At 41.1% G+C, this 26,494-nt stretch overlaps 1 long non-coding RNA gene across 1 annotated transcript in view; it reads right to left on the reverse strand.

The window, feature by feature from the left end:
• Positions 1-26,494, reverse strand: part of LOC118670050 — a 119,676-nt gene that overhangs the window by 62,582 nt on the left and 30,600 nt on the right. The window contains exon 3 of the long non-coding RNA XR_004972206.1: positions 10,152-10,271. This is a non-coding gene — a long non-coding RNA (uncharacterized LOC118670050). The remainder of the gene's footprint in view (positions 1-10,151; positions 10,272-26,494) is intronic.

The following is a 26,494-nucleotide window of genomic DNA, read 5'->3' on the forward strand; positions in this document are numbered from 1 at the left end:
CAGATCTTGACAGTGACTGCAACCAACTGTTCACTCTGGGACCCTGGGCAAGGTTACTTCCACATTCAGAGACTTAATTTTCCTCATCTGTAAATTGGGATAATAACATCTAACTTTCTGTATCGAAAAGATTGTGTGTGTTTTTTCAGGATGGTGCCTAAGAGGACGCAAGCTCTCAGTACGTCATGAGTGTCATTGCTGCTATTGTTATTATTGCTGTTATGACTGTGACTGTCATCGCATACAGGATCATCTTAGAAGAGCTATTATAAAGTAAATATCAATTTGGTCCTGGTGTACTGACTGCAGTAGAGAACTTGATGGCTAGAGGTTCTTCATATGTTCACATACAAATGTGTATGATGCCCTCAAGGGCACATGGAGCATCATCTATGCTCACATGGAAACCCAAAGTTACATCATTATAGACTTTTTTATTTTGGGATGTCCTAACTGATTTTTCCTTCCTGTAGATTTAACTCCAAACCACTCTTAGCCTGGATTATTATAAAAGCAAAGTGAGATGTGTATTCCCTGACATTCGTCCATACACTTGGGTAACAGGAGTGGTCCAGATTAGTTGAGGGACAGAGGGGGAAATATAGTTTACACACTTGGAGTGGGTCCACGTCTACAGAATCAAAGGCAGCCTGGAAGACTGGAAAGAACAGGAGTGACTAGCGATGTTCTAAAACATAGAAATAACCAAATGAAAGAAAGGAATTGAACTGAGCAAGAGATCTGTTGTTTTCCTGTGGTTATGTCCTGAGATAGCTAAGAATGTTTGCCTGGAGAGGAAGACAGAGAGCCCTGGTCTCATTCTTCTGAAGTTTGAGGGGCCATCATGTAGAGGAAGGAGTTTGTTCAGTTTCCACCCCCCCAACCCCAAAGGATAAAGAGAACCAATAAATGAGAGTAAAAGAGATGAGACTGAAGGGAGCATGCCTGCCTGCACCTTTCCCTTCCCCCCCTCTTCATCCCCACCCCACCCACCCCCAGCACCAGGTGCATTACCATTACCCTCCTCACTCCCGAGCTCTAAAGGCCCTTTCTTTACTTCTACAACTTGGTTCCCAAGCCCATTTCTCCTACGAATTACTTTGTCTACCTCTGTGGTTTTCTAAATAAATGTTCCTCATAATCGGGGAGAAAAAATAGATGAGATTGAGCTGAACAGAAGGAAGAACTTAACTATTCCAGTGCCCTTCCCCCAATGGAATGGATCCTTAGTTCTTGAAGGGTTTAAGCAGGAGATGGATGGCCATATCTCAGGGATCTTATAGATTATATGAGGGGAGGGGAGTTCAATGACCTCTCTGATCCACTTTAAGATTAAATACAACTTTATGAAGATTTACTAATAGAATTTCTGTTTTATTCTCTTGAACATTAAAATAGGTATAATGCCACTGCTGCTTACTAAAAATGTATAAGAAATTGAATTTTCAATTATGCTATATAAATAGACATAATTTTTGAGTATTGAAAATACATAAATATAGAGCAAATAAGTTATTTTCAACTTTCCAAAATAACTTTGTAGGAGCTATATAGGAAAAGAATCTCTGAAAAATATCTTTCAATTCTCTAAAGATTTTAAAAAATAATATGCTGCATCTCAAAGACATGAAAGAATTACCCACTGTGAATTATAGCAGCTAAATCTTTCAGAAATCCCAATTTATAATAATGTATCATTAATACTTATGCTCATGAAAGGTCCCACTTTGAGGATCTATATGCAATATATGATTCTAATAGCCCCCTATGCAGTAGATATTTTTAGTATCCCCATATTACAGAGGAGAAAACTGAGGTTCAGAGATCAGGAAACTTGTTCAAGTCCACCCAGCTAAATGTGGAGCTGTCTGACGCCTCAGCCCCTGATCTTTCCACTGTGTCATACTTCTTGACCACTTCCTGTCTTGCCTGAATAAACACAGTTTAGGTCAAACATCCAAGCAATGATGACGTCCCTCTGTCACACCTCCCAGTTAAACCCTATAATTTCCAAGGCTCTGTATTCTTGTCCGGCCTGCCCAGGAAAATGTCTATTTTGAGATCTGCCTCTCTCAGAAGAGCTGGATGTTCTTGATGGTCTTTCACACATGGGCCATGCTGAACTGTAGGTGCAGAGTCGTTACTCCATCTCACAACTGAGACTGCCCTTCGCCCCCTGTTCCCAATTTGGGGTCTGTTTCAGGGAGGGTGTTAAGGCTATTAGTAGGTTCATGGGGGCTATTAATAGAGCCTGGGCTTCAGCCAACTCACCATGTTTATGTTTTGGGGGTTGCGCTGCAACTGTTGTTGGTAATTATAGATGCGTGGGTGAGGATGGGTACTGATGAACAGTTCCTCCTCTTAGTTTCCTCTTTACACATGCCCAACACCGGGGGTGTCTAAACTCACAGTCTCATCATAAGGTCCCTCATGTCTAGTCACTGCTGTATTTCCTGGCCAACTGAAGTAAGCAGGGAAGTTGGAAGATTTCAAGGCAATCTACATCACCATTTGGGTTACAACCTATGTAGTCAATGCCTTCTTTAAAAGAAGTAAGGTGACGCCAAAATAAAGCTCTTTCTCCTCCTACAAGCAAGCTATCCCCTTTGTGATGGCAAAGCATTTACCACAGTTTTGCAGAGAAATATGTAAAGAGTATTCATGAGTCTTATTAAAATGATGCTCCCCAAAGAAACTCATTGAAATGAGTGCTGCCCAGTAAATTGTTGTAATCTGTAATATAAGCTATTTGGGTACCACAGAGGTACATGCAATCTCTTCATGGTTGAAGAGGCAGAGGCCACTTTTTCCAGTTTTTATCTTGATTCTCTTATGTGCCAAAAGAAAGGGCTGGTCACAGACCAAGGCTACTCCTTGAGTTAACCATGCAGCTACCAGAATAGTCAGGCTCGTCTGCTTCTACCAGTCCATTGAACTTGGACTGTGCCAAAGAGACACCAATGGAAGAGAAATAGCTGAACTAAATAAAAAATGCTGCCACCTTCAAGGTACTCACTTTAGAGGACATTTTTCCCTACTCTCCAACCTCACCATGCCACATCCTGGGTAATAGCAGTAGAAAGTCAACTAGTGAGAAAGAGAAATTGGGAACATTTAGAAGGGACTTGTCCAATTCCACCTTACATGCCCCTGTCATGTCCTTCCTTTGCCCCCAAATTGTATAGTTCATCTAAGTAGGTGGCTGTTCAAGCTTTTTAGAGGATCTTGTCCAGGGCTGAGACAACATGGTGCATAAAGCCAAGAGAAAGACTCCCATGTGATATGCAAAGACAAGGTTCTGAGGTCAAAAAGCATGTGACAGGGCCCTGGCCAGGTGCCTCCATTGGTTGGAGCATTATCCCATTCACCAAAAAAGATTGTGGGTTCCATCCCCAGTCTGGGTGTCTATGGGAGGCAATCGATTAATGTTTCTCTCTCTCTTCTCCCACCTCCCCAACTCCCTCTATCTCTCAAATCAATAAACATATCCTTGGATGAGGATTAAGAAGAAAAAAAAACATGTGGCAGGTTATCAACTAAAAGGTAACCAGCGAAAGAAGCTAGGCACAAAGGACAGCATATATAGTGTATGATTCCATTTGTAAGAATGTCTGGAATAGGCAAATATACAGATATAGAAAGTAGATTAGTGGTTTCCTAGGGCTGAGGGATATGGAAGGTTGAAGGGTGATACCTAAGGGGTATGGGATTTCTTTTGGGGTATGGTAAACATGTCCTGAAATTGATTATGGTGATGGATGTACAACTCTGTAAATACACTGAAAGCTATTGAAGTATAAACTGATTGGGTGAATTGTATAGTATGAGAATGAATATCTTAATGAAGCTGTTAAAAATAAAAAGGTAAGAAGTGACATATTTGGGGAACTACGCTGTGGAAAAACCAGAAAAATCGAGTGGTGAGCAGTGAGACAGAGAACACTAATAGGAGGTGATCAGCTGACGGGTCCTGGGAAAGAGGCAAGCTGCTCTAGACAGAGGTTTTATACAGTGTCAGCTATAGCCCATGTGTTTTGGAAAGGGTTATGATGGATACCCTCTTGTAAAAGACCTCTAGAGGTCACAGCAGGACTACTGTATTCCACTTTGATTCTAGAAGGATGAATCTGTCTAAAGATTGAGCCTGGCCAGCTTGAGGGAATCTCACTCCTGTGATAGGATTATGGTTATAGAAAAGTTAGCCTCTTTTCATTTCCTGAAGGCTAATTAGAAATTTAGTTCATGCATTATGACCCTTGGGAATTAATTGCTCTTCCAGCTATCAGTATTTTTCTATGTTTGCATTTTATCAGGGCTTCGCTCAAAGACTTCCAAGTTTGGCCAATCATTGCAGTATGAAGGTGGTTTTAGTTATATTCCAGGAAAAACCAGAATTACTCCAGTATTTTGGTAACGAATAATGAATGAGGAACCATGCACCCAAGGTCCAGTTCCAAATACAGTGAAGTGAGATTTTTCATCCAGAATTTAGCATGCCCCGGTCCTTCTGTAACTCTCCAACCAGATTGCCCACTCTGTCTCGCAGAGATTCAGAACTGCAGCCCCAAATGCTACATTTTTTAAAAATATATTTTTAAAGAACTGCTACATTTTTAAAAAATATGTTTTTATTGGTTTCAGAGATGAAGGGAGAGGTAGAAACATCAATGATTACAGAGAATCATTGGTAGGCTGCCTCCTGCCCACCCCCCACTGGGGATCCAGCTCACAAACTGATGCTCAACCACTGAGCCACGCTGGCCAAGCTGCATGCCTACATTTTTGCTCATGTTGTTCCTTCTCCACAGTTGGTTAATTCCTCCCTATCCTTCAGGAATCTTCTAGGAAGCCTCCTCTGAATTCTTGGGAGTCCTTTTGTATGTTCTCATAGCACCTTGTATCAACACATTGACTGCATTGTAAAGGGATTTTCTATTCATCTGTTTATGTCCCCACTGGTCAGGAAGCTCCTTAGGGCTCATTACAATGTCTCTTTGTCCTCAGCTCCTGCACTAGTTTCCAGCACCTAATATGTCCTTAGTAAATGTGTGCTGAACACCTTCATTGCGAAGAGGCTATTCAGGGGCCACTGGGGAAGTTTGACCAAGCCCACACTTTCAATAGCTTAGACACTGCTACCCCTAAATTAAACTGTTTTCCATACACTAAGTTCAGATATTCATTCATCAGCTGACAAGAAGAACTGGGAGTTTTTCTGTAATGCAATTGCTCAACTGTTCAATTTGATAGCAGCACCATCTTGGTAACAGAATGGCAATGGTCTGATTATTCAAATATTCATTTACAAAAATGTGTGGGAAACAGACAAGGTGTGCTGATATTAGTGAAAATAAACAGAGAGGTCTCATTAATTTAATTAAATTAAGATAAAAATAGAATTCATTAGGTGTGCTAAAAGTAGCCTATCTTTAGCCCTAACTGGTTTGGCTCAGTGGATAGGGCATCGGCCTGCGGAATGAAGGGTCCCGGGTTCGATTCCGGTCAGGGGCATGTGCTTTGGTTGTGGGCACATCCCTGGTGGGAGGTGTGCAGGAGGCAGCTGATTGATGTTTCTCTCTCATCGATGTTTCTAACTCTCTATCCTTCTCCCTTCCTCTCTGTAAAAAATCAATAAAATATATATTTTTAAAAAGTAGCCTATCTTTAGCCTCAATTGGATGCTCAATTTATTCAAATATATATATATATATATATATGTGTGTATATATATATATATATATATATATATATGTATGTCCTCCCACCCCTTAACCAAACCCAATACTTTCTGAAGTTTATTGTTTGATATCCATCCCTTTGATTTTTTGTTTTCATAAGTGTATTCTGTATCAAAGCAGGAAGTGACTTGTATCATAATAGAGATTCTTTTTTTTTTTTATTGATTTTTTTTTACAGAGAGGAAGGGAGAGAGATAGAGAGTTAGAAACATCGATGAGAGAGAAACATCGATCAGCTGCCTCCTGCACATCTCCTACTGGGGGTGTGCCCGCAACCCAGGTACATGCCCTTGACCGGAATCGAACCTGGGACCCCTCAGTCCGCAAGCCGACGCTCTATCCACTGAGCCAAACCGGTTTCGGCATAATAGAGATTCCTGAAGTCTTTTAAAGTCCCAAAAAACTTGAGGAGCAGCAATAGTCAACTGAGGACAAAACTCAAAGATTATATCCTGGCCTTGTTACTAAGTTATTGAGAGCACAGACATAGAGTCAGGCATATCTAGATCACCTAGCAATGTGTCTTCATCAAAGTTACTTAATCCTCCAAACCTCAGTTTATTAATCTGTAAAATGGGGATAATAATAGTACCTATCCCAGAGGGTGGCTACAAGATGCAAATGAGTGAATATGTTCAATATGCCTAGTCCAGTGCTTGGTACTTAGTCTGAGTGTATACTATAGAAGCTGTTCTCTAGGAGGGAAGGAGGATACCAGAAGAGCTGGAAGGAACTGAACTTTCCCTACTTCACAAATTGTCTAGGGCCTCACCAAAATCTGAACTCTTGATGTGGAAACACTTACAACTGCTGTTATTACTCCTGATCTACCCACTGGGTCATTCTGGCTTCTGCTGGGTGAGTGGGAGTGTGCTATTTATTCTAACCTAATGACTTCTTCCAAGTTAGAGAAGTTGGAAACCCTGACGGTTGTTTCACCCGTTACTTCTTTCATTTTACCACCTCTGCACTCAGGAAGGTGTGTCTCCTGTATTATGGGCGCATCAGCATTTTCAGTTGACTGAGGCTCCCAATTCTTCAAAGGGAAACTACTTAATTCTCTTGATGAAGATTTAAGCAATGACAGTGGCAACTAGAAGAGACTGTATAACAAAATATAGTGGAGTATCCCTGGTGGACTCTGTGTGATGGAACCTGGGTGCTACCACCTCCCAGGAAACAGTCGCCACCCTGGGCCTCCATGTTTGCTTCACCCTGACATGGTTGAGACTGCCCATTTCCATTGTGATCACATTCTTGCCTAAGGTTTTGAAATGGTTTATTAGAGATGCATGACGTTATTTATTACTGTTTAATATTTGTTGTTTATTATTATTACTCCCACTTACCCAACAATTTTGGGAAACTCTTGCACTTCTAAGATTACATGTAGATGTCAAATACTCTCAAGGAGTCAGTTAAACAAAGATGGAATCTGAAGGCAGAGAAGCAGAGAATGGCAACAAAGAACATGGGAGAAAATAAAAGAATGAGATAAAAGAAAAAGACTCAAAGCTATGATGTCAAAGTACCCAGCCCAGAGCCTAGAACATAGTGGGGAAGTGCTCAGTAGTTTAAAAGCATACAACTATTCTTGTCCCATTGGGCTGCCCTAGCCTGTTTGCTTGTGAAATAGCTTCCAGACAAAAGCAGTAGTTCTAAATATTTGAGTGAAGCTTTCTCCTCTTCATAGGCAACCCTTTCAAATGCATTATCAACCCTTTATCCACCGCCCACATATTCCCACTATACTAATCTGACCTCCACACCAACCTCCCCACTGTGGCGGCTCTCTTTCAAGATCATCAAATGAATTATCCAGTAGGTGCTTCCAGCCTCCACCGTGCTGGCCTCCCTGAAATATCTGATGTTGTTGACTGGTCTCTTCTCGAAACCTTCTTCCGTTCCTTCTTCTCCTTCACAGTTTCCCTTTCTGGTCTCCCTTTCTTTGTCCACTGCTTTCAGTTATTGAGCTCAAAGACCTGTCCTTGGCTTTAACTACCACTTACATATAAACAGCTTTCATGTTTTTCTTCTCGTTTCTGAGCTATCCTTTGAGCATCAAACCCAAATAGCCAAGTGTATGTTGGGCCTCTCCACTTGGGTATCCCACAGGCACCTCAAATTCAACATGCACAAAACTGAATTATCTTACACCCTCTTCTCCCCACATTGTCTTATAACCACTCAAACCAAAACCCTGGATGTCATCTCAGATTTGTCATTTTCCTTTAACTCCTAACCCTACCCCACCCTCTACTACATGTTCTCCAAATCGTGGGAATTCTATGTTTCAAATAGCTATGTCTCTAATACTTTCACACGTTCACTGGCTTAGTTGCAACTCTCACAACTTTCTTGAATTATTTTTAATAGCCTCCCAACTAGTTTTCCTGCCTCTTATCTTGCCACCTTCAGACCCATTTTCCTCTCAGATACACAAGTGACCTTTCTAAAATGAAAGTCTAGCCCTGACCGGTTTGGCTCAGTGGATAGAGCGTTGGCCTGCGGACTGAGAGGTCCTGGGTTCGGTTCCTGTCAAGGGCATGTGCCTTGGTTGTGGGCACATCCCCAGTGGGAGGTGTGCAGGAGGCGGCTGATCGATGTTTCTCTCTCATCGATATTTCTGGCTCTGTATCCCTCTCCCTTCCTCTCTGTAGGAAATCAATAAAATATATTTTAAAAATAAAATAAAATGAAAGTCTAAGTCACCATCTTACCTGAAGTCTAGCCAGTGGCTCCCCTTTGCTTGCTTATGTAGTAGAATAAAAACCCCTTTGCAGCCTGCCCAGTGTGGTTCAGTGGTTGAGCATCAACCCATAAACCAAGAGGTCACAGTTCAATTGATTCCAGGTCAGGGCACATGCCCAGGTTGCAGGTTACATCCCCAGTATGGGGCATGCGGGAGGAGCCGATCAATGACTTTCTCTCATCATTGATGTTTCTATCTCTCTCTCCCTCTCCCTTCCTCTCTCTGAAATCAATAAAAACATTAAAAAAAAAAACAACCTCTTTGCAGAGGTTTTAACATGGCTAATAACCCTTTGCAAAAAGCCTACCAGAGGCTTTTTGACCTGGTTCCCATATTTCATCTCTACTCTTCCCTTTCCCAACTTATACCCTGACCATCAAAATTCTAGATATTCCCCCAAAGCATCATACGGTTCTATGTATTTGCAAATGTGGAGATATGTATATATATATATATATATATATATATATATATATATATATTGCATTTGCTTCTCATTCCCACCTTGACAAATGCCTATTTATTCACAAAGGCCTAGTCCAAGCATTATCTCTTAATCTTCTCTAATATTACCACTCCTCCTCTTTAGAGAGGTGACTACTTTCTCTGATCTGCCACAGTATATCTCTGTTAGGTATCTACCACACTTATTTACATGTCTGCCTCTCTGCTAGACTGAAACTCCTTAACGTTGGGGATGGTGTCTTATTAGTCTTTACCCTCACCCCTGTACACAAGGCCTGCCATAAAATAGGCAGTTGTTCTATGTGTAAGAGAACTCAGCACCTCCTTACCCTTCAAGTCAACCGGAATTGAAAACCCAAGAAGCCACCCTTGACAATGTCAGTTTCAGGCTCAGATGCTCCATCTGGGCAGCTCACTCTGGGAGCCCTTCACCAGTTCAGCAAGCATCCCACCTGCCATGAAGTGTGCTGGTAGGGTGGCCTTTACCTCCTTGCACCCCCAGCCCACACCTTACAGATTGAGCATCTTAAAGGTCATGTTCAGGGACGGTCTTTATCAATGAAAACATCAGTAGAGAGAAAAATTCCACTCGGAGATATGGTGAGACATGTTGGTTTCAAAACATTGCAGATCGTTAAATGAGTAATGTTAATGTGATCTCAAAATAGTAAACACACCCCCACATGGAGAATGATATTAGTTGCATTATCTGGAAAGGAAAAAGAAAGACTATTTGGTTGCAAGAACTATGAAGAGATGTCTTGTATGGGTAATTCAAGTTCTTGTAGAGCAGGTAAGTTGCATTTTTCTAATTGCCTCCCCCCTCCCACCCCTCCGTATGTGTACACACATTCCCAAATCAAATCTGTTCTTGGGGTGAGGCCTGTGATTCAGGGGAAATGGAGGACTGGGGGAGGGGAGGAGCACACACATAGAGGAAGAAAACTCTTATTGGGAAAGAGTTTCTTAAGAATTGTGAATGTCCTGCACAGGAAGTAACACTTCATCACACGGCTGATAATCAGCCTAGGCTTGTCAGGGATTGGTTTTTCCCTCCTGTGGTGTGAGGATGGCCCCATGCAAGCCTGAACACCTTCCCGGCCAGCCTGATAGTCATTTGAACGTATCCAGTACCCATCATCCAAAAAGTGTGAGTGCACTGGTCCCGTTACACGGAAGTCATGTGGGACACTCACCATGTCAGGCTGGGGCAGTGGGAGGGATTCTTCTGCAGTTTCAAAGGTTTCCATGGAGCCAGACCAATGCCGTCCTCCAAACAGCCTTTTCTACTAAAGCAGCTAGCTCACGGCCTGCACCTGTATCGAGTAAAACAAAATGCACTTTTTTCACCCACCAGCTCACTTGCCTTTGCCCCTTCTCTCTCTGATGCCCAGCTCTTCTTCCAGAATCCAATATCTTTAGAGCCGCTTACCTTTAAAGAAAACAATCCAATCAGCTAATTCACTCCAAAGAATTGGCAACTCAATATGACTAGTGTTTGCATTTAGAAAAGTGATAAGTACTTTACCCAAAGGAATGATTCTTTATTGGTGAAGTTTCTGGCCCTTTCATGGGAGCTGGTGGGATGTTACAGTGCCTCTCAAGTCCTACCACATGGTGGCCACCAATGATGAGCGCACCTAAGTATGACCCTCATGCCAGGGTTATACTTCATTCCCTGACAAGAAGCCGGTAGCTTCCTTCATGGTTATCAAGTTGCTTTTATGCAGTGCCTGTTTTGGCTTTTTCCCCCCAGAAATATTAGGCAGAATAAGTTAAATCCCAAAGGTCCTTACCTCTTGACCATAGATCCTTAATATACTGCCACTCTACCCTGGACTTCTTTGATAAAGAGGACACAGACTGAGGAGGGGCAGGGAGGTTGTCATTACATGAGCCCTTAAGTGTGTCCATTTTTAAGGCTCAAGTCATATGTTAATCTTACAACAGATACATGAAGGTCCTCATCCATTTATTCAATAATCACACGTTAAGCTTCCACTGTGTTCCCACAATTGTTTCAGAGATACCTCAAAGAGCAAAATCAAAGTCGCTGCCCTAGCAGAGAAATCAGTTTAAACTATTTCCATCTGTCTCTAGAAAGCAGAACTGGGACAAATGGGTAGGAGTGTCAGGGAAGCAGAGTTCTGTTTCACATAACATACGACCAAATATGGAAGGGTAGTGAGCTCCATGTTACTGGAGGGGCCGGAGAAGAAGCTGCTTGACTGCTTGTTGCAGAGAGACTCATGCTGGCAGCTGGACTAGATCGGCTGTCTTCAACTGTTTCTTTCAGCAGCATGGATCTTTTCCCAAATAAAATCTTATCTTTAGCTCCAATATATTAGAAAGCAGAGTCACTATGATTGAAGGGGAAATATGGCTCTAGAGGACCCCCTGAATGTCCCTCTGTGCACTAAATTCTAGGTATCCACAAGCTACTAACTGAGATGATCACGGAGCTCCTGGCCTGCCCCAGTGCCACGGGGATCTGTGAGTCCAAGTAGAGTGGCATGGGCTTCTCACCACCGTCTTTCCCTCCCTCTTCCCCACTTGTACCTGTTCCTAGGAGAGAGTCTGGTTAAGCCAGGGGCTCTGGAATTTAATGAAACACTTAATGAATGCTCTCTGAGAATGTCAATATGAGTCCAGGACATTGCTTCATTTGAGTAGACCTGAGAATAACAGAATGGCTCCTCCAGTTCCAAAGTGGGCACATTGCCTGGGATCCTGGACCTTGAAGAAAAGCCAAAGAGCTTAAAAAGATGGAAAGAACCTTGGGGAAAGCGGGCAGAAGACCAGAGGGAGACTCACGGGCCACTCACTGACATGTAAGAACGCATTTGTACCGTTCTCTGGTGACCACACATATTTATTAGCCTCTAATGTAAGGTTTACTTTCTAGCAATGACTCTATCATCACACCCTCTCAGATACAACAGGTATGACTAAGGGGCCGAGCGTTATTCTGCAATCTGGAACAACAGCAGCTCAAAGGACTCCAGGCTGGCAGCTATTCACTGGCTGGGACTGGTGATGGGATGGCGGAGAGGGGAATGTGGTACCTTGAATCAGAGCTTGGAGTCTTTTCAAGCATAGAGCTACCGTGCAGAGCCTCGAGTTTGCCCAATCATAACCTTATCATCTTCCCAGCTAGAATCCTCCTGAAGGTTCATCAAACTCGAGTCACATCTTCTAGCTTCAGAGTCTACAAAGCTGTGAGCTAAAGTGAATGAGTCAGCTGAGCTGTCCTTAAACCCATTTTTTTTCTCCCAAAGCGTGTAATGTACAGTAAACATTACTTGGGGGAGATGTTAATAGATGTTACTAGAATTCTGAAAACTTTGGGAAACTCTGCATCAAAGAAAAATAAGCAAGTTTCTTTACTGCAGAACTTTTCACAACCTTGAAAATGCTAATGTGACTCTCCAAGAAGGGAATATAGTATAGTTTTTCCTACTTTTATTTTAGTTCTGAATAGATTTTCTCACAGAGCACTGAAACAGATTTTGGAAAATCTGTAAAAAGCCAAATAATATGAATTTAGTTTAAATTTTCATGAAAGTAAGGCGGTATTTCCAAAGTACACCAATTTCTTGTCCATCATCTTGAGAAATAATAATGCAGGCACATAGATGAATTGTCTGCTTCAAATATCAAAACAAACCATTTTATCTGAAATCTTTCTAAGGTGTATTACACACATTTCTATTTTTGATTATGGAAAATGAGACAATTCTGAGTATAAAAGTAAACATATGCTTATTTGTAAAAGCTTGAGAATTTGGAAAAGAAAAAAATAAGAGTTACAAACCCATAATTCTCTTAACATTTTATGAAATTTCTCTCATCTTGTTCTGCATAAAATGGTTGCTGAAATGTAAAAATAAATGTCATAATTCACTTAATATTTTCTATATCATTAAAAATTCTTTGAAAATATATTTCCATGCCTCTATTATAGTTTGTAATTTGTTTTGTGTGAACTTGGTTAAGGTAATATTGACTGTCATATTTGTGACAAATATTTTTCACAACTTGCTATTTACCTTTTAATTTGGTTTATGATTTTTAATATGTAAATATTAACATCTATTTAAATTAAAATACAGATCTTTTTCATTTTTTGTTTCTTCCTTTGCTTTCCTGCTTAGAGAATCCTTTCTCATTCAGAAGTCAGATGAATATTCATTAGATTTTCTCTGGATGTTTCATGGTTTCGTTTTTTAAGCCCTTTCTTTAAATTATGGTAAGCTGTTTGCTTTTTAAACTAAATAAAGCATTTCTTAATGAAATTGGGATCACGATTTTGACCAGTGTTTAAAATTATCTGCCATCAAACCAAATGCCCCAGGAGCCACTGCAGTGAGTAGGGAGAATTTTCCTCATTCTACATGACCTCAGACTCCTGTGATTTGCTATCCCTGTGGCTGATTTTTGGTTTTAATCTCTTCTTTTGACGTTGGCTCCCAGCTCTCATTTCCTGTTACAGACAGTTGTCTACCACTCACAATGCTCCCAACTTTTGACAGCTCATAAACCAAATAACCATATTTGCATTACTATGAACTAAGGATATATATAGCATGAGTGTAGAAGACAATAATGACCCCCAAAGATGATGTCCTAGCCCTGGAATTGATGATTATATAATGTTACATGCAAAGAGGAATTCAGGTTGCTGATTAACTGACCTTGAGATGTGGAGAATGTTCTGAGTTACTGGGTGGGCCCACTGTAATCACAGGAGCGTTAGCAGGAAAAGAGGGAAGCAGGAGAGTCAGTGTCAGAGTGATTCACTATGGGGAAGACTCGGCCAGCCATTGCTGACTTTGATGATGATGGCGGCCAGAAGCCAAGAAATTCAGACAGCAAGCAGCTTCTCTCTGAGAGCCACCAGAAAGAAATGCTGTCCTCCTGGCACTGTGATTTTAGTCCAGGGACACCCATTTCAAATTTCTGACCTCCCAAATTATAAGACAATAAATTTGTGTTGTTTGAAGCTACTAAGTCGGGGCTGATTTGTTCAGCAGTGATAGGAAACCGACACACTGGGCCTAGAAGTCTGTTCACCAGAGAAAAGTGCATGGGCTTTAGTGGTTGGCATTTGTGACTGCTATTTTTGGCTGCTTTGCAGTTTTATTTCTCCCACTCACCCTCCCAATTATTTCCATGATAATCTAACCTATATCAAGGTCAGAGCCTAAGTAGGGCATCATTATTTTACAAGAATTGGCCTTGACAAATTAAGTTGCAACCTTTGGGTCAAAGGGTGAAGTAAAAGGAAGCTACCGAGACAAAGTATTTTTAAAGTTTTTCAGAGAAATCACAAGGCTGGACCTTCTGCCCAGTCTGGAAGAAAGAATGTCCAACAGAGGGTCATGACCCCTGAACTGGGTGAGAGCATCACCATTTCATTCACATCTGCTCTAGGTCAGATAACCATCACTGTCTCTAGGTAAAAATCCCCTCTGTCTCTAAAAGACTGGGTCTCTGACGGATGCAAGATACAAATAATCCACTTAACAAAAGGAGTCTTCTGGGGTTAGGGGTGCTAAATGGGTCCTCTGTCACCAAGGGCCTTGAATCCAGACCAAGTCGTAAAGCATGAATAGTTCAATAAAACCTCTATAGTCCTCAAGACGAGTACACAAATAAGAATATGGGAGGATTAGAAAAGAAGGTGCCAGCATCTGCTCCTAAAATGCATGGGGACATATGCCCAGTAGCGTAAATGGAATCTGCACTTAGGTAATTTGTGTGATAGATGTAGAGGAAGAGTCTGAGGAGTACTCATAATCTCTGCTTCCCTGATGTCTACCAGTATCCTGCATATAGTAAGTGCTCAATAAATTCCTGCTATGAGCATGAAAAAAGGTATGGATTTAATAATCCTCTGCCATCTTTAAATCACTCTCTGGCTCTACTAACACAGCTATAACTTCTTAATAAAAGTTTTCAACCTTAACATAAAAGACGATTTCATCGGGCCCTGGCTCAAGTTAACTTAGGAAGCCAAAAAATCAATAAGGAAGTATTGATTAACATATTAGAATTCTTTTTTTCCAAAAGAAAAAAAAACTCTTTCTTTGAGTTACAAGGTTTGAGGTGATAGTTGAGGAAGAAAAGCAAAATGGTTAGAGTAACAGAGAATAATAATTACATCTGAATGTCATAATTTAATATGTAGGCAGTTAAAAAACAATGCACTCAATAGATGGAGGCTATCATATGACTCTTCAAAATTTTCATATGCTCTTCACTAATTAAAAAATAATACTCTGAAAAATAATAACTTATATCATAACTTATAATAAAACCAAAGAATATGTCGGTTTGTTAAAAGAAAGTGATGAATGATGACAGGACAATCTTTACATGTATATATAGAGTGATATACAATACACAAAGTTATGCAAATTGAGAACATAGATTTAAATATATTGACTGTTCATTACTTAAAGGGTAATATAGTGAATCTCTACTAAAATAAAGAATAATTTCTTCACGGTGGTATTAATACTATGATTTCTTAATATGTTGATATATATATATACAGATAGGTATTCATTCAAATAGGGCACCTTATGGTAAGTAAGTCCAAAGAAGGGTTTCCCTCAGAGTCTAAAACCATGAACATCAAGATGAAAGGTAACATAAAGAACAGAAGTATTAGGCCGTGTTGATTAAGCCATATCCTTAAGATAATAAGATTCACTTCCAAAGGACTGACTTGGGCATTTAAAGACTCCTAAGGAACTGACAGTCACCAAGATGTTAGACCCAAATGCAAAAAATAAAAAATCAACTCTAAAAGAAATAACATAAAAACACATAAACCAATTTAAAAAATCCTCCCCTTCCAGTTAGGAAGTTTGACTCCATGTTTGCTTTAATGGAGGAAGAGGGAGGTCAGATCTATTTGCTGTCATCAAGAAAGCAACAGGATGGGTGTGAGTCTGAGGCTGCCAGTGTAGACGAGCTAAATGATCTACATTTAATAAGTGATGGTGTAACTTTCTCCTTTCTTCATTACCAAAGAAAGGTGGTAAATGTACAACTTCAAGATCACCAGGTTAGAATCATTCCAACCCTTTCTTCCCTCCAAAGTTCCTAGATATGCCAATAATGTGAACTCATATTCTTGAGAGAAATGCAATATGAAGACCTAACTGACACCATTTGAGGCCCAATTGATTTTACAATTAATTGAAGTGCCATTTTCCAGTTCACATTCGTGGAAACCTACCAAGAATACAATAGGTTTTTTCGTTTCTCAAAAAAACACTTCTGAGCCCTTGGAAATCAAGTTGCTATCATTGACAGATAGTATGGGTTCACTGTTAAAAGTTTATGCCAACCGTCCTAGCTGATTTGGCTCAGTGGATAGAACATCGGCCTGTGGAATAAAAGGTCCCGGGTTCCATTCCAGTCAAGGGCACATTCCTCCCCAGTCCAGGCCCTGGTCAGGACTCATGCAGGAGGCAACCAATCGATGTGTTTCTCTCACATCGATGTTTCTCTCTCTCTTTCTTCTCTCTTCCACTCTCCCTAAAAATCAATGGAAAAATATCCTCGGACAAGGATTAACACCACCAACAACAAAAAGTTTATGTCAACCAATTGCGCTTTGTTTTTGTTGGGTTTTCTCGAATGTTAAGTGAAGGGCAGCACAGACATTGTGTACCTTGATTTCGACAAAGCATAATGTCCTTGTGGAAACTGTGACCTGGCGAGTAGCACAGCTGATAGACTGTCCTTTTAGTGGCAACAGAACACTGATCATGGGTCTGACTAGGCGGAAGTTTCTCCTTTTAATGCTTCAAGGCAACTACTAGTAGACCTTGTCCTGTCCCAAAACCTTTATCAAAGTTTTGGATAAGGCTTGGGTTAGATTACTCAGCATGTTCACTACCATTGGGAAGAGTTATAATTCAAATTCCTCGTGACAACCCGGAGAAGGGAACAGAAGATTTCCAAGCTACTTTAGTAGTTTGGGTACGAGGGAGCTGTTCAAACATGGCTACATGTCAGAAGCACCTGGACCATGTTGAAATATATGGACACCCAGGCCTTATGCCAGGCCTGCTTAACTAAAATTTCCAAGGGGTACAGCCCTGGCATTTTTTTAATTACCCAGGTGATCGACAAGAAATCAGCCTAGCATCCCCCTTTCAGAACCATCATATCAATGGAATTTCATATAGAGGTTCTTCTGGGGTCATAAACAGTCCTTATCTGTTAATCTAGAGATCTTTGTGGGCTTTCAAATTATGAGAAAACCCTTCCCTACACTGGCTTCATCCAACCTTGACTCTTCCTCATGTGGGAAGGGCAGGGCAGAAGGAGGAGGAGCATAGCACCTGATAAAGAGAGCCCCAGCTTTGATATCAGCCAAACTTGGAGTCAAGCCCTGCTTCTGGGGCCTACCAGCTCTGCTACGGGATCTGTGCTGCCATTTCCTCATCTTAAATTGTGAGGATCTAGCAAGATGCATGTGTAAAGGTTTGCTCAGCACAGAGGTGGTCGATTAATGCCAGCTTTTACTTTTAGACTCTTCAGCAAACTCCCCAGTTTTATGGATCTGGAGTCTGTGGTTTTATCAGAATATGCCTTTTTCTGCAGCTCTGCCCAGTAGAGGAAAGAAGCCACCATCTGCTGACCATCCGCTGTGTGCTGCACACTAGGTCCCTCTCAAATCTAATCTGATTTCCTTTCATTGTCACCAAAACCTATGTTTTCACACATGAGGAACTTGAGGCACAGAGAGGTTAAATGAGTTCCCACAAGTCACCCAGCTAGAAAGAGACAGATGGACACCATGAATTTGACTACTAAACCTGCACTGAGGATTCCCCACTGCACTTTTGAAATGGTTAATATAATGAGTGGAGAAAGCTTTGCCCTTTAAAAAATCTAAGGAGAGACATTTTGAAACTGCGAGGGAGGGGGGAAGTCACACCGCCTACACTCCCCATTACCTGAACAGTCAGCAATTAGCCAAAGGAAAAGCCAAGAACTCAACTCATTGCGCTCTCTCTCTCTCTCTCTCTCTCTCTCTCTCTCTCTCACACACACACACACACACACACACACACACACACACACACACACACGACGGACTGCCTTATTTAAAATTATAGTAATTTATAATAACACTCCCTCATAATACTCTTATTTCTTTGCCCTGCTTTATTTTTCTTCCTACTACTTAATCAGTATCTCACATACCATTATTTTAGTTATTTCTCTTGTTTATTATGACTCTTCCCCACTAGAGTATTATTGCCTTAAGGGAAATATTTTGGTCTATTTTTTTAATTCTCTTATACGCATGCCTAGAACACCTTGGCACACATTGACAGTAAATATTTGTGGCATGAATAAATGAGTGAATCAATGGATGGATGGATGGATGGATCAATAAATGAATGAATAGAAAAAGTCCTGAAAGGTATCAATCATAAATACTGAGAGTAATTATCTCTTTAAATAGCTGCATGTTCTGGTTTTTCTATTACAAATATGTATTACTTATTAATAATAGCTTTTTAAAATGTAACCTCAACTGTCCAGGCTACTATTGCTTCGAAGATGAATAAGGACAAAGACAGAGCTGGGTTTATCTTCTAGAGAGCAAATATGCTGGGGTTTTCCCCATGGACCCCTCCAAATTCACTGTCTACCCTACTCACTCTACTCTGCCCTGGGATGTTGAGCTCTTTGAACTTAATCAATAAGCTCTCTTGGCCCTTGGCTTCCAGTTGGGAAAGGAATGAGGTTGGGCTGCTGGTTCCTATTGGTGCAGAAGGGATATGTCCGTCACTTCTTAATACCCCGACCACCCACTTGGTCCTATGACTACTCCCACTCTTGCCTTCATCAGGCCTAAGGTGTAACATTTTGCATGCCCAGAGTGTTCCATTCTCTTCTCTGGTCATTTTACCTCTGTCTACATCTTTTAAATAGTCCCTCTATTACATTTTCCTCAATTTCCAGTTGTACGGGCCACCAGTTTCTTGCTGGGTATCTGACTGATACAGCACAAAATGGGGAAATGTGCTTATAGTTAGAAAATCTGGGTCCTGATTCCTTTCCTGAGTCCACCTTTCTGGACTCTAAAAACTAAGAGAATTCAGCAAGACCAACTCTAACATTCTGTGATTTCAAGACGCCCTTTCCTTAGAGAACAAAGTGGTTACTCTCCCCATTGGCTAGAAAGTGTTAACCTGATCCAGAGTCTAAAAAGGGTCCAGTCTCCAGGAACTTACCCACAAGAGTTACAGATGTCCTATACCAGCCGTGGGCAAACTACGGCCCGCGGGCCGGATCCGGCCTGTTTGAAATGAATAAAACTAAAAAAAAAAAAAAAAAAAGACTGTACCCTTTTATGTAATGATGTTTACTTTGAATTTATATTAGTTCACACACACACTCATCCATGCTTTTGTTCCGGCCCTCCGGTCCAGTTTAAGAACCCATTGTGGCCCTCGAGCCAAAAAGTTTGCCCACCCCTGTCCTATACACAATAAAATTGAGCTTGGCAATAAAAAAGCCACTGAATCCCAGTCCTATCTTTGCCCTCAATCAGTTTCAAATCAGTAATTTCCAGGAAAATGGAGGTTACATTTTTTTAAAACTATTATTACATAAAATAACATGTTTATAATAGAAAAACCAGAATTTGCAGCCACTTAAAGGGATGTTAATTATTTTCAACATCTACAATTGATGCAACCTTTCCAGATATTTTTCTATTCACTCATTCATTCTACAAATACTTTTGAGTGTCAGTAGAGGTGTGGTTGTTCTAGGCATGTGGATATAGGAATAGCGTTGCATTATTATGAAGTACTCATGTTGCCAAATCAGAACTCTGGGGGTAACCCCAATTCTCCACTTTGGCCAAGTATAATATGTGAAAAATTACGTAATCTCTGCTCTTCTTCAGACAGTGTGTTCACAGGACACCTAAGTCCCTGGAAGGGTAAGGGGACTTTTTTGTGTGTTTTTTTGTCTACAGGACCAAAACCTTTGTCCCATTTGACTTTGTTTCTCTTAGACATAGCCTCCAGCCTCTAGTGAGGAGGCCTTCTCTATTGCCAACTCTAAACATCACCAATAAAAACAGGTGGGGACCCTTCTGGGAAGTGGGAAGTGTATAACCAAATAACATTGGAGGTTTAAGAGTAATGTCTCTGGAAGTGAGAGCAGATTCAAGGCCGAGAACTCCTTCATCTGGCATGATTGGAAGAATGGATCCGCCCAAGAAGACACCATGGTTATTGGAGGAGCCACACATACAGCTGTGGCAGGAAAGGCTGTCTGACTCTACCTTCATTCCATCTCTCTCCATCCTCACACCAGTAAAGGAACATTTTGTTTTGTTTTGAAAAATATTGCACCCACATTATGTTCTAAGAAGTATTAATCTCAGGCAGAAATACATTTATCTATCTGACATTTTATTTTGAGGAATATCAAAGACCTAGGCTTACTTCAGGAAGAAACCAAGACTGATCATCACCTCATCTTCCACCACTCAAGGCTTGCTAAGAAGGCAAATATACTCACTGATGGAGAAGTGTCTGTCACATAATAATGAAATTCACATGAAATTTTGTGAATAGATTAATTACTGAGCAAATGACTCTTAAACTATATATATAATCCTCACCCTGAGGATATGAGGATTTTTTTTTATTGAGAGAGAGAGAGAGAGAGAGAGAGAGAGAGAGAGAGAGAGAGAGAGAGAGAAACATCAATTGGTTGCCTCCCGTACATGCCCTGACCAGGAATCAAACCCACAACCTAAGTATGTGCCCTGACCAGGAATCAAGCCTGTGACCTTTTGGTGTATGGGACAATGTGCAAACCAATTGAGCCACCCAGCCAGGGCTTAAATCATATATTAATATTTAATATTTAGCACTAATTAACATTTATCAAACAAAGTTTTGAATTCATAAGGTTCAAACAGAATGGGAGGGGAAAAGGAGAAGTGGGTCCCAGAGCCCAGCAAGTCAGACTGCATGACCACAGGGCAGGCTGCTCTGTTTGCACCAGAGTCATCTGTAAAATGCGATAACAGAGCCTTCACCATAGGGTCGTTGTGTTAAATGAGTTAATGTATGTAAAATGCTTACAATAGGGCCTGGCACATGGTAAACGGTCAGTAAATGTTAGCTATTACCCTCCTCTCCTCCTCCTTCTCCAGCTTTGCCACTCTTAAGAGCTCTCCTGATCTGCTCCTCAGAATTCCATCTTCCTCTGAGAATCATCTGTGCCTGTGGTCCCTTCCATATAGTACAAGATATGCTGCTGGCGTTTCACAGTCCCTACATTAGAGATATTTGAAAATTTTAAATAAATTTGACACTGAAATTTGCTTCCATCAGCAATGAGCCCACCTCAGACATTCCTCCTGTGCCAAATACCATCACTGTGCAGAGAGTGCAGTGAAACAACATGGTGGCTGAAAGGTAATGTAGGTTCTTATTCCCATTCATCCAACAAATATTTATTAGGTGCCTATCATGTTCCAAGCCATGGCAGAGACATCAAAATAAATAAGATATTCATCATCTTCAAAGGAATTTCCATCAGAGAGTGGAGAAAAATCAGATGGAGACTGTAAACACAGGTAGAAAGTGGCGTGGCCACAGAGGAGCACAGCTAAGTGCTACGGGTCATCAGTGACAGGAGGAACTGGCTCCTGTCGGGGAGTCAAGAGAAGAGAGGGCAGTTTCCACACATGCAAATCACCGATGCCTGCCATGGGTAGTGACTCAACTCATCTTAAGATCTTAAACGTAAGGACTTGGTCTTTGTCTAGGGAGTTTTGTTCACCAGAATTGTAATGTAGGCCAAGTTTGCCATGCCTTATGCCTTTACATCAGTACTCCCAACCACCACCACCACAACCCTCCCACCCATTGCAGTGATGAATCCAGACCTGGATCTTGACCTGGGCTCCTTAACACTCTTATCCCAATTGAAATGTCCCCATTTGATGTTCCTTATTCTTCAGAGTCCCTGGGTGGCAGAAGACCTGTCCTCAGAGAAGACCTCACAGTACCGTGGGCATTGTACTGACATCATATTTGACACAAGTAACCTCTAAAGTCCTGAACACATTCTGCTTGTGTTTAAAACTGTGGCCCAGGGCATTGTGGATACATCTGTTTCTTGCAAGAAAAAGAACCAGACTAAAACCAATGGGTAATAACCAACCAATGGATTTTGACCAGCTCAATCACAACAAAACTTCAGTAGTTAGCTGAGCAACTTCAATAGCTAAGTAATGCAGCTTCACTTTGATCATCAAGTTGAAATCTCTATGAATGACTTTGGCGAGAACTGTGCTAAGTGCAATCTGCTCACCAAAACTTTAAGGTGCTGAGTGAGAAAGCCACAGAGCTTTAACACATGGACTTAAAAGAATAACTGTTTTTAGATAAAACCTATCACAAAGAAATAATGCAAGTTGTTTTATGTTTGAAGCATGCCAATTGCAAAGATGCCTGCAGGTGGCTTTGTAAATATCTTTCTGAATTGCATCCATATCTTTGTCAATATAACATCACCTTACATTGGTATTATACTATGTGATTTGGGTAACACGTCAGTCTCTTAAAGGATGGTATCTGAAAAGGTCAACACTGCACCAACCTACCCACAACCTCTTTGGAGGGGATCCACCCTGCCCACACTTTCTGCCGAAGGGGCAGGCCCCGTCAGCCATGTTTAGTACCCAGTGCCCCACCTCCTCTGTCCACAGATGACTGGCCCGGGCCCAGGCATCTGAGCCAATGGTACACAATCCCTGGGCTTCATCGGGGAGGTACAGTCTGTCCTGAAAAATGAACTGGACCAGTAGATTTTCATGTAGGGCCTCGAACTTGAAGCAAGCATAGCCATCAGTCAGCACCAGGTCCAGAAGAAGGAGACATGTAGCATGCTACATTTAATCATAGAATCAAAGACCCATGAGCTCCTGCTGCTGAAGTCCTGGGAGCCTTTTTGAATCTAGAATCACCTTTGAAGTCTGGGCTCCTTGAGGCCAAGATTTAATACGACTCCTGTTCTTAGATTTCCATGAACATTCCATTACCATTTAAAAATAATGTGACATAATGCAATATGCTAAAATCCCTTGCCTTTCTGTTTCTTGCAAGAAAAAGAACCAGACTAAAACCAATGGGAAATTAAAACTTGGGTCCCAACTGAACTCCTGGGCCACACAAGACCTTCTAGAGAAATCATAAGGCAAATTGGCAATGTCTTAGCCATTACTGGGAAGGCAATAGAAAAGAAAAAAAGAAAAAAGGGAACTGAAAGTCTTTAGAGACAATTTGGAAAGTTTGTGTGTGAGTGCCTCCCTGTTGGCTATTCAATGACTTATTGAACTAACACCATGAACGAAGAAGGCACAGCCTCAATGAGCTCTCTCTCATGAGCGAAACCTAGCATTTAAATAACCAAACCTAAAATAGACTATGAATGACTGCTGGTTATCAGATATGCTAGATGCTCAGGAATCACAAGTGTTCGAAGCCAAATCACACGAAAACCTAATCATATTTGACGCAGGTTCAAAAGCAGGTGCTTCATTTTGGGTGTGTCTGCATAGCCTTGGTTTTTGTTTCCACTCAACTCTGGAAACTAAATAGCACTGCTCTCTATTTAAAAATGTAAATGTGTTGGTTCAAATAGACTGTGTCTAAATAAAAAACAATTTCCGAATATCCTCTCAATGATAACATTTCATAGCCAAAGATATTTCATAGCCTAGAGTTAAATGCAATTTGATCCCTATCTAAATATTCCAATTTATTTAGAAATTGAATTATTAGCATGTTTGATTCATAAAGACATTTAATGAGTTTAAAAACTAAGATTTGTAAATTGAAGTTTTCAGTACTTGAAAGGATATCATCTATGCCTGTATCATATAAATTATGTCTTCCTGTGTTGGGGAAGCAGTGTGGTGAGGTGGTTAAGTTTTGGACTTTGCTTAAGATGGGCCTGAGTGCAAACCCAGGCTCAATGGTTTTCTAGTCATACGGCCTGGGGCAAGTTATTTCTTTATTTCTCAAACCAGAATGATGATAATAATAGTACATACCTTATAAAATGTTGCAAGAATTAAATGAATTAAGGTACATAAAGTGCTTAAAGCAGTGCCTGGCCCATAGGAAACACTCTACAAATGTTTGCTATTATTTGTATTACTTTCATTGAACTTGAAAGTCTCATTGAATATATGCAAGTATTGTACTAGGCGTATATTTTTGTAAACTTTAAAACTCACAGTAGCAGGGTGGGAATTACGAGTATCATTCCAATTTTACAGTTGCAAAAATGAAGTGCAGACAATGTTAACTAATTTGCTAAACATTGTCTAGTCACTGAATAGGAGAGCTAGGATTCATTAATTCACTCATGAATTCATTCAACATGTTGTTATTGTGTACTGGCTACATACTACTCAATGTGCTAGAATACAGAGGGGAACCAAGCACACATAAATCCCTGTCCTCAGGGAACTCAACTTCAGCTAGGGGAGACAGTTTGAAAAATAAGAGGAGCCTGTAAAATGTATAGTAGACCAGATAGGGGAGTGTGCTGAGGAAACTTAAGCAGGGAAGGGAAGAGGGAACATGTGTGTGCATTGGGAAGGGGAAGTTGGAGTTCAGAATGCAATTGTGGCTAGAACAGGTAATTAGGGAAGGTCTTGTGGAGAAGGGCATGTTTGAGGAAAAGCTTGAAAGCATGGGCGGGTGGGGTGGGGGTGGCTAGGGGGAAGGTTTCAGGCAGAGGAAAGAGCATGTGGAAAGGCCCTGAGGCAGCAGCGTGCCTGTTGTGTTCTAAGAACAGTAAAAGGGCTGAAGTGTAGCTGAAGCAGAGAAAAGAGGGAGAACGCTAACTAGGAGATGAGGTCAAAGAGTGGAGGGCCTGCCTGACATTGGTATTTGCTGACGATAACCCCTCCCCATGTCCATGTTACCTGAAGCTCTGCCTCCACATCTTGAGAAGCCACTGATGGAAGACTCTCCCCTTTGGAAAGCCCATCTCACCTCCCATGGGCTCCATCCTGCAGAGAGGAAAACCCACACTTGGTGTGGACAGTCAGGTAGTGCATCGGAACTGGAAACCACTTCACCAGCCTCCTCTCCCCACAACCCACTGGAAGCAACCATGACGATGGTGCTTGGAGCCCTTGCAGAGATAGATGTGCTGTGGTCTCTGTGAGTGCATCACAGCAGCTTCCTATGCAAGAGTTTCAATTCAAGGTCATTTTTGGTAGCAGACTCAGAATCATCTCTATTCAAGTGTAGAAACAGCCAGACCCCAGTGGGCGTTTTATTTTCCATTTCCTTCTCCTCATATTTATTTGTTTCTTTATCTTCTCTGTGCAGTAAAGGTGAACTTGCATGATATTCTCAGATAAAACTTAAAAGAAAGCCATCTGCATTGGAGCTTGCTCTTCCCCAGACCATGTCAGGCTCTGCCAATTGGGCTGCCTGGGTTCAAATCCCCATTCCACTCCTTAGAAGCTGTGTGACTCTAGTCCAGTGGTTCTCAACCTTCCTAATGCTGCGACCCTTTAATACAATTCCTCATGTTGTGGTGACCCCCAACCATAAAATTATTTTCGTTGCTACTTCATAACTGTAATTTTGCTACTGTTATGAATCGTAATGTAAATATCTGATATGCAGGATGTATTTTCATTGTTACAAATTGAATATAATTAAAGCATAGTGATCAATCACAAAAACAATATGTAATTATATATGTGTTTTCCGACGGTCTTAGGCGACCCCTGTGAAAGAGTCGTTCGACCCCCAAAGGGGTCACGACCCACGGGTTGAGAACCGCTGAGCTAGTCAAAATACTCAACCTCTCAGAGACCCAGTTCCCTTGTTTTTAAGTTGAGGATGATGATAATATCTGCTTCATAGGCTTACAATAAGAACAAAATGAAATAATTTAATGTTATTTTAGAAGTTAGTCAAAATTAGGGGCTGCCTCCTATTCCTGGGGTGCTTTTCAATGCAATGAGAGAATCATTTCAGGACAGTCAGGGGCAGGGGTCTAAATGATATGGTTGTCTCCCATTTACACTCAAAGCAAGATTCAGATATTTTCAGTATGTGTCCAGCTCTCTGCTGAATATTTTATTTTATTTTATTTTGGGTGGTCCCAGCCCCTGTATGATTATGAGCATCTTGAGTTCTTAAAAGTATACACAGGGAGGTCTAGGGAAATGACTGGTCCACTGCCTCAAACAGGGAAGGTGTTCTAACTGCACTTAGTACCTCTCTGGGGACACAGTCTGAGCTTTTCCTACCTCATGCAGGTCACTGAGGGAAATGTTTGCAGATTCTCCCACAAACATATGAAGAAAAACAAGACACAAAAAACAAGCAAACAAACAAACAAACAAACAAAACACAAGCAAGTATTCTTTCTAGACAGGAAGTTTTTAGCAAGAGAATCTGCAGGGATTACATTTTTCCTCCATCAATGTAAT

The sequence above is a fragment of the Myotis myotis genome, unplaced genomic scaffold (assembly GCF_014108235.1).
Source record: "Myotis myotis isolate mMyoMyo1 unplaced genomic scaffold, mMyoMyo1.p scaffold_m19_p_15, whole genome shotgun sequence".
Lineage (NCBI taxonomy): Eukaryota > Metazoa > Chordata > Mammalia > Chiroptera > Vespertilionidae > Myotis > Myotis myotis.